Below are 9,874 nucleotides of genomic sequence, written 5' to 3'. Positions count from 1 at the left end.
GTGTTTAGCCACCCAGCGTGTGTTAATTTGTCATGGCAGATCTAGGAAATTAGCACAGGTGCCTTCACAGATACTCCTTGAAATCACAAAACTACTAGAACAAATTTCAGAATATAATAGTGACCTTATTGCCCATTAGAATTTAAGCTCCGTGAAGGAAGGGGTGTTTGGGCTTGGTTTTTCACTGCCATATTAGAGAATTAAGAGCAGTACCTGGCACATAGTAAGTTTTCAGTAAATATTTTTGAATGAATAAATGTGTTGTCTTTGGCAAATGATCAAATTACCTGGGAAATATTTGGGACTATGAATAACGTTTATGAAAGGAAAAGATATAAAACATTTCCATGCTTTAAGAAAAGGAGACAATCAAAAACCATCAGTACATCCTGAGTGTATCATAATCATTACATATCTTTTGTTATAACAAATAAATCCATGTGGACACTAATTTCACTATTATCACATTGGGAACTTCTCTTTTCCCTTTTTCCTTACTTGAAGAACCATACCTAATATCAGACTTAACCATTCATATATTTTAACTCTAACAGGTTAACCCATAAAAGAAATTGCAACAGCTCCTCTGACCATCATCATTTAATAAATCAACAGGTCCATTTCACTGGATTGATATAATGGCATTTATGGGCACTGGCAAAGTCATGTCCACTTAACCGAAGCAATTAAGCAGTGCCTTGCTCTTATGATTATAAGAGATTGGTGATCATTTACTTTTTTCCAACGTAGCTGACACAAAAGGTAGTATCCATACTTACAGATAACGTGGGATATTTGTATCAAAAAAAAAAAGAACACTTCCTATCGTTGTTCATCGCATTATATTTGTCCTTTAAAAGGACAATGAAATATTCCTTTAACAAAGATTTGGGTGTCTTTAGGGAGGCATGTCTCAGAACCAGGTGCTGCCACAGAATTACAAAACTCTTCTAGATATCAGAGCTATGACGATCTAAGCCTCTCATTTTCAGATGAGAACACCAGAATCCAAATAAAGAAGGTGGCTTGCCCGAGTCCACCCAAAGCCAGAAGAACAACCTGTATCAGTTTCCTGCAACTGTCTTAAGAAATGACCACAAACTGGATGACTTAAAATAACAGCAGTTTATTTTTTTCACCGTTCTGGAAGCCAGAAGTCCAAAATCTGAAGAAAGGGAGAATTCTTCCTTGCCTCTTACAGCTTCTGGTTGTTCCCAGCAATCCCTGGTTTGTAGACATATCACTCCAAGCTGTCTCTGTCCTCACCTGGTACTCCCTCTGTGTCTTTATCTCTTGCCTTTCTAAAAGGGTGCCAAGTCATATTGAGTTAGGGCCCACTTCACTCCAGCAAGAGTCATCTTAACTTGATTACATCTGTGAAAACCCTCTTTCTAAACAAGGTCACACTCACAGGTACCAGGTGTCAGGGCTTCAACATTTCTTTTGGGGGGACACAGTTCAACCTACAGCACAACAAATTCAACGGCTACTTCCCTCAAACCTTGTTAGCGAGTTCTACTGGGACAGTGAGAAGAAATACAACTGCAACGCTCTGCAAGATGGGAAGAGACAAATTGAATATAACTTGAGGAAATTTTCCTGAAGCTGGAGTTAACAAATCAAAGTCTGTGCACATTTTTTAAATTAAGTATTTTAGGGCAATGATGGCTCAGTGGCAGAGTTCTTGCCTGCCATGCCAGAGACCTGGGTTCGGTTCCCGGTGCCTGCTCATGTAAAAAGAATAATAATAATAAATAAATAAATATTTACAAAAATAATTTGTAAAGAAATAAAGAATTATGCATATTTGTAATTAAAATTTTTAAATTGTTCAATAAATGAACAAATTGCCCCCCAAAATGATTGAGCTAATTTATATTCACCTATACCAGTTCACCTTCAAGAATATCAGGTGATAGCATTAAAAGTATATCTTTGCCAGTTTGGAAGGAAAAATTCTCTCATCATTGCTTCAGTTGCCATTTCTTTGTTTACTAGTGAAGTTGCACGTTTTCTTAAATTCCATGAGACAATTGTATTTTTATTTTGTAAATTGCTAATTCACATGTATGGTTGTAATACCTCTTCTATGTAATGTGTGGCCTTGAAAAGTCACGTAAGGCTTTGGAACCTCAGTTCTTGAATCTCTCTCATAAATTGTGAGGATTAAATGCAGCATAACAGAAAGCAGGGTGAGGGGTGAAGATGCCTGAGAGGCTGTAGACAGCACTTCCTATAGTGCCTCAGCTTCCTCTTAGAACGTTGATTAGATGACCCCCCCAAAATAAGAGAGCCCTCTGTGGAATAAAAACTCTTAGTGGTACACGAGAATTGCTGGTGCTCTAAGATTTCAGGTGAAGAGGTTGGGGGCGGTGGGGGGGGTGCGGCGCAGAACACAAGTGTTTGCTGGATTTTCCTTTTGTTTTCAGAGTCTCCAGAAATGAGTTGCTTTTCTTTCCACCCTTTTCTCTCAACAATTCATGAATAGCCATGGTATCTCTCCTTCTGCTTTGTTCTGAAGAAATTTCAAAGTTTAGATCAGGGAGATGGCATTCTCCCCATTTGATAGCATTATGCTTTAAATATTAGATAGGCCCTGGAAAAGGATGAATGAAGAGGTAACAAGATAGAGCCCGTACATCTTGAACAATTTGTTGAAGCAGCTTCTTGCCTTGACTACATGGGTCTTTCCTTGGAGTGTTAGTGTATGAGTGTGAGGGTGTGTGTGTGTGATCTAAATACTTGAAAGAGTCACATTTAGTGGTTTTCTCACAGATGTTAAAGAAATGTTTCTGCAGGAGCCAAGAATGAGACCCACTTTCTCAAACCTTCCACAGTCCAGAGGGCTAAGCTTAGATGCAAGGATCCTGTTTCCAATCTCTGAGGCAAAATCACAAGATCCTGTGACCCAACAAGCTCACTTAAAAAGCATTATCCTAATTTCCCAGGAAGCAGTTACATTTCTTTGTAGTTTGAAGCACACGATTGCTTCCAAATAGGAAACGGTGATGAATTGAGGGCAGCAGAGATTTGTGGAATTTCAACCCTGATGAGGAGGCTGCAGCTAAGAATAACCCCACTGTGCTTTAGGCCACGAAGGCGGAGCAGAAAAACAACTTTCTTCATCACCCCAAATTGCCTTTTCTGACACAATCAGCTGAGGAGTGAAGAGTTTTGTAAATCCATTGGTTACATAACCTCAGAGCACTCTTGAACCTACCTTTTTGTGACTTCAGAGGCCAGTTTGATGAAACTGAACAGGTAACTTTGTCATGGAGTCAAGCTTTAGCTAAGGTTTTCCAAATCAATCTTGTAAGTCCTATTCCAAGTGGTTTGTCAATTGCCTTTGACAAAGAAAATATATTGCTGACCCTTGGACCTTCTTCTTCTTCTAAATAGGAAAAGAAGTCCATTTCTGAGGTAGGGTCTAGGGCCCATCCAGGCATCAATAATAACTACTCTCCACACGGCCTCGGCTTTACTCTGGTTAGCTCATCTAATGGTCACAGCAACCTTGGGGATAGGTTCTCTTAGTATTGACATTTAATGGATGGAGCTTATGGATGTTAAGAAACAGAGCCAACAATCAAAGCAAGTCTGTCTGATGTGGAGTACAAGATCTTAACTATTACATCACTTTACCTTCTCATGTGCCACCTGGCTCATGGTAGGAGAAAGCAGAGATTGCACTTTGCCCAAGAAGCCATTCGCAGAGCCTAGGCATCCTATTGGAGGTATCCTCCACAAATTAAAGAGTCTTATAAATATATAACCATTATGGAATGCTGTATGCATTCTCTCCTATTAAGCATATCTTTTTATTTGTCCTAAACTCCCTTCCTCTTAAATGTCTCCTCACTTGAGACCTCCAGGATTTTGGTGAATATACCCACATGTTCACCTTCAGTCTATCTTTCATGATACCAGAGATATAACCATAATCATCTTTTTTAACAATTGTTTCTCAACTATTGTCTTTCCAAAAGTGAGAAAGCCAAACCATAGTATATCTTCATGCTGAAGCTACCAAAAGTCTTTTATGATTTGCATTTTACTGTCTTGTTTGAAAATTTCTTCCCTACCACAGGGAATGAAAATATTCTTTCTATACTTCCTTTTCAAAGTTGTGCTTTTCACAATAAGAATAATAGGCTTTGGAGTATGGGGCTCTGGACACCAAGAGTGGAAGTAGGGATTCTAATAAGAAAGGTAATAATGCAGTTTAGACAATGGATGATAGTATCTTAAATGGATGTCCTGCAGTACATATGTAGTACAATAGAGAGAAATGTTTGGAATCTAGACACATTTTGAAGTTCAAGGTGATGAATGTGTATGTGTGAGGGAAAGAGAAGGGTTTTTTCCCATTGTAGCAATTTGTAAACAGCGGTGCCATTTTATATAAGTGGGAATGCTGAAGGAGCATCAGGTCTGAAGGCAGGAAAGGACAGGGGAATCTAAAGCTCTCTTTCTAAAACCTTAATCTTCTAATGCTTACTAGACATCATGTTGATGTGTGTGGTAGGCAGCTGTGTATGTGCCAGGAATTCAGAAAGGAAGTTAGGGCTAGAGATACAAATTCAGGTGTTTTAGCATGTAGGTGTTATTAAAGCCATAGGACTGGGTAAGTTCACCCAGGACAAGAGTGAAGTCAAAGAAGAGAGTACATGGAACTCTATTGGCCTCTTATGCAGACTGCAGTGAGCAAGTCGTTGTTCACTTTGTGTACTATTCTGTTGGTCTATTAACTATCTTTGTGCAAAAAAACATGTTTTAATTATTATTACTTTATCATGGAAGTCTTGATTTTTGTAGGACTTGTCTACGTTTGATGTTTGTACATGATAAGAAAAATCCAAAAGAAAGGGAAATTTTGATAATGAAGGAGGAAAGGGAACTCACTTGCAGGAATAAAGTCCATTAGTGGATAAAAGGAGTGAGACCTAGTGCGAATGCCAATGGAAAAACTGGCTTTTGATAAGGGTGGTGACTATTTATTACTTGTAACAGATGGGAACAGAGAATATTTAGGATACAGATTTTTGTTCTGTTTAATTTATCTATATTGATAGGAATTTTAATTTATTAATTGACATCATTTCTATATTGAGTCTTTTCATCCATGAATAAGGTATGCCTCAAATCTCTTTTTTCTTATGCTATTGCATTGGCTATAGCAGTTGATGCCTTTTTCTGGACTTTGGTGGCAAAACATCTAGCATTTTTAATGCTAAACAAAAAACATAATTTTTTGTTTAACATTTCACATTAAGATTCCTTCTATTCTGGTTTGCTAAGAATTTTTTGTCACTAAGAATATTGAATTGTAATAAATATTTTTCTGCATTTAAAAGTGTGCTGGTTTGACTAAGAAATGATGATCATGCATCTATGTGATGATGTTAAGAATTAATGATTGCATGTGTAGAATGGTATGATCTCTAAATGTTGGGTTAATTTCTTTTTTTCCGTTAATTAAAAAAAAAAAAAAAAGAGAAGGGATAATTGGAGATGAAGGGATACAGACTGTACAACGGGACTGGATATAAAAACTCAGAAATGGACAGCACAATACTACCCAATTGTAATGCAATTATGTTAAAACACTGAATGAAGCTGCATGTGAGGTATAGGTTTTTTGTTTTTGTTTTTTTTGGTTTTTTTTCTTTCTATTATTGTTTTAATTCTTATTCTGTTGTCTTTTTATTTCTTTTTCTAAATTGATGCAAATGTACTAAGAAATGATGAATATGCAACTATGTGATGTTATTAAGAATTACTGATTGTACATGTAGATTGGAATGATTTCTAATTGTTTTGTTAATTCGTTTTTTAATTAATAATAAAAAATATATATATATATAAAAAAAAAAAAGTGTGCTGGTTTGAAATGATTTATGTACCCTAGAAAAGCCATGTTTTAATCCTAATCCCATTTTGTAAACGCAGGCATTTCTTCTCATCCCTATAACAGTATTGTATGTTTGAAACTGTAGTTAGGTCATCTCCCTGGAGATGTGATTTAATCAAGAGTGGTTGTCTTCACCCATTGGGTGGGTCTTGATAAGTTTCTGAAGTCCTATAAAAGAGGAAACATTTTGGAGAATGGGAGATTCAGAGAGAGCAGAGCAGAATGACATAGCCATGAGAAGCAGAGTCCACCAGCCAGTGACCTTTGGAGATGAATAAGGAAAATATCTCCCAGGGAGCTTCATGAAACAGGAAGCCAGGAGAAGAAGCTAGCAGATGATGCTTTGTTTGCCATGTGCCCTTCCAGATGAGAAAGGAACCCTGATTGTGCTCACCATGTGCCCTTCCAGATGAGAGAGAAACTCTTGACTGTGTTCACCATGTGCCCTTCCACTGGAGAGAGAAACCCTAATCATTGGCCTTCTTGAACCAAGGTATCTTTCCCTGGATGCCTTAGATAGGACATTTCTATAGATTTGTTTTAACTGGGACATTTTCTCGACCTTGGAACTGTAAACTAGCATCTGATTAAATTCCCCTTTTTAAAAGCCATTCTGTTTCTGGTATATTGCATTCTGGAAGCTAGCAAACTAGAACAATGAGGTAGTCATATTTTCCACTTTCCTCTATAATTATTTCATATGAATACACTATCTGATGCTGAAACTTGCTTATCTTCTTGTGATAATGCTACTTGATATTAAGGTATTATTTTTTAAAACTGGTAATCTTGTTTCATTAATATTTTATATTGAATTTTTGCATCTATGTGCATAACTTAGATTGCAGTTTTGGTTTAGAAGTTCATTTTGAGTGGAAAGGCTCTCTGTTTGCAATGTTGCCTCTTTTTCTTTTTCTCACTTTCATTTTTGTTCTCCCTTTCATCCCACCCCTCCCAGCATGGCAATTTTACACTCTCCTTTACCCAGACCCTTGGTAAGAAAACCCTTGGTTAAGTTTTCTAATGTTTGAGGGCTTCAGTGCTTCAATACTATAGAGGTAATAACAGATTCAGTGAGAGAGCCAACGAGTGGGTTGTCTTAGTTTCTGAGCATGAAGATATATTTTTACCATTGCACTTCCTTAGATGCACAAATTTCAAAAAGCTAGAACTGGGTTAATGGCACTTTTTTGGCCTACTTTGCTTATTAGGAAAATTTCATGCCATTCCCTGACTTTAATCTGTGGGCTTGTCTGCTGTCCCCAGCCCCATGTCCACTGAGTATGAAGTACTTTCATTCTTCTAGAACCTGCAGAGTTTTGAACTCCTAGTGTTCTCTGCTTGCTTCTGACCTGAGTTCAGTAGACCATGACTTTGGCATAACTCACCATGAGTGTTTTTTTTCCATTGCTGATCGATGAAGATGCCTTGCTTGCTTCTTAGCCAATGCATTTCTTCTTAACTTTCTTTTTTTTTACATTTTTATGGATGATTGCTCAGTTTGATGCAGAAGGGGTGTGTCAAAGTATAAAACTGTAGCACTATCTTTGCCTGAATGTTGCCACACAGTCTTTAGAGGAAAAATTCTTTAAAGATTTGTGCCAAAATTTGCAAAAAAAAATCCCTTGGCCACCAAGTCCATTACTATTCTGTCAGTACAATTCTAGGATGTGGAGAAAATGGTTTATGTTCAACTTTATCTAATATTTCACCCAAGAAAAATAATATAATGCCTTATATTTCTATATTGGAGGAAGTTTTTCTGTGAAGTTCTTTCTCATTGGCCAGACATAATTACAGAACTACATAGGCAACTTTCAGTTTAAGAAAAACATATGAGGTACCAGAAAGGTTAAGTGACTTACTCACAGCGTCTCAGTGAGTAATGGCAAAGATCAACCTACATGCAAGTTTCCTACTCCCTGCTTTTAAGCTTTCCATGTACTCTAATTTGTAGACTTAAGCTTGGAGAAGATAAGCCCTCAGAAGAAGTGAGAGATGGTTAAATGACAGCTGACTGTCCTGGAAACCTTTCAGTAATTATTCCTTTGCCATACCACTCCTTATCATGTCTCTGCTCACGAAGTTGTCCTTGTTGACTCTTTGACCTCTGTTCTCTGACCCTGGTGCTGGTCCCTACCGAGGCTAACCTTCCTGGTCCTGGCCTCCTACACACCTGGACTCATGCTCCATGGATTGCTCAGTCCTAGCTCCTTGTGGCCAACCCTGTCCATTTTGTCATGTAAACTTTGGTTCTAAGAAAATTTTCACATCTTCTTAGAGTTCTCAGAAGAGAGTTGTTGTATTTCTCTTCAGTTGGCTTATGCTCCACTCTGGTATCAACAAACACTTCTCCAATTTTTAGAAGCATTTATCTAGAAAACCAGAAATAATCACAACATATTTCCCATCCATCTTCCCTATCCCTGACCTTCTTTTCCCTGGGATTATCTTGCCTTTCAACTACTGACTTTTCACCTCTAAGCTTTGACTTATCTTCTAATAATTCTATGATAAGCTGTTCAAAGACCGCCTACCATTGTCTCTGATCTTAAAATATCCCTGCCTTTATATCTTCTTAAAACTCATTCTAATACTAAAAACAAAGAAAAATGGAAATCTGGCAATAAAATCTGACTGCGTATGGGAGAAAATGCACTCTACACTAAAAAATGTTTTCCTGCCAACCCCAAAACTCAGGCCCTGTGATTATTTTTTGTTGTTGTTTTGGCTTGGTTTGGTTTGGTTTGGTTTGTCTAACTTTTCATTATGAAATAATAACATTTATACAGAAAGGCAGTAAATTTCCAAGTACATTTTAATAAGTAGTTATAGAACAGATTTTAAAGTTTGGTTTGGGTTACAGTTCCATGATTTTTCATTTTATCTTCTAGCTGCTCCAAGACACTGGAGACCAAAAGAAATGTCAATATAATGATTCAGCAGTCATATTCATTTGTTAAATCCTATCTTCTCTGTTATACTCCTCCTCTTTTTTTGCTTTTTTGTGAAAAATAATGTATATACAAAACAATAAACTTCAAAGCACAGCACAATAGTTAGTTGTAGAACAGATTTCAGAGTTTGTAATGGGTTACAATTCCACAATTTTAGGTTTTTACTTCTAGCTGCTCTAAGGTACAAGACTAAAAGAAATATCAATATAATGATTCAGCACTCATACTCATTTGTTAAACCCTATCCACCATCACCATTGATCTTTCTCCCACTCTTTATGGGTATTTGAGCTATGCCTCTTCTAACTTTTTCAAGTCGCTTTTGACAATATGGGATAGGGAGATGGAACTAGTTGATCCTATGATTATTGTTTTCTTCCCAAAGAAGGTTGCAAGGATTAGCTGCCTACAAACATATATTCAGAACCTTTTCCTGCAACCCAACCTGGGCCAGCAGCCTGCTCAATCAATGAGCTAATTATCTAAGTCTTTAATGAGAGTCTGCTGTGAACCTCATGCTACAGTCAGGGGAGCATAAGAGGAAAAAGAATGAACATTTCTTGCACATCTATAATATGCCAGGCACTACACTAAAAAAGTAACAATTATAGTCAGTTTGTTAACCTCACTGTATTGATGAGGAAAGACTCTAAGCAGCTGTCATTTGCCTTAAGCGAATAAGTGATGGACCTGAGATTTGAACCCAAGTCTGTATAATATGAAAGCCATATTCAGAAGGTTGTGGTCTCTGCTCTCCATTAGGATATATATCTTGCTTGGAAAAAAAGGACTAACACGTATAACCACTGTAAAGCATGCATTGCAATGGATAAACTGGGAAATACGAATTCAAAGTTGATTGAGATTCTTCTACTCCTTATCTATGTATGCTCAGCAAATCTCCCATCTTCCTGGTCTTCAGTCTTCTGGTAGGTAGATTCTGTTGCTACAGAAAGAAGGGCCAGGTCCAAAGTGTGAAAATCCCAAACTGCTAGATTGAAGTTCT

This window comes from Tamandua tetradactyla, chromosome 1 (assembly GCF_023851605.1).
Source record: "Tamandua tetradactyla isolate mTamTet1 chromosome 1, mTamTet1.pri, whole genome shotgun sequence".
Taxonomy (NCBI): domain Eukaryota; kingdom Metazoa; phylum Chordata; class Mammalia; order Pilosa; family Myrmecophagidae; genus Tamandua; species Tamandua tetradactyla.
The sequence above is the reverse complement of the archived record's forward strand: the minus strand, read 5'-3'. Positions refer to the sequence as shown.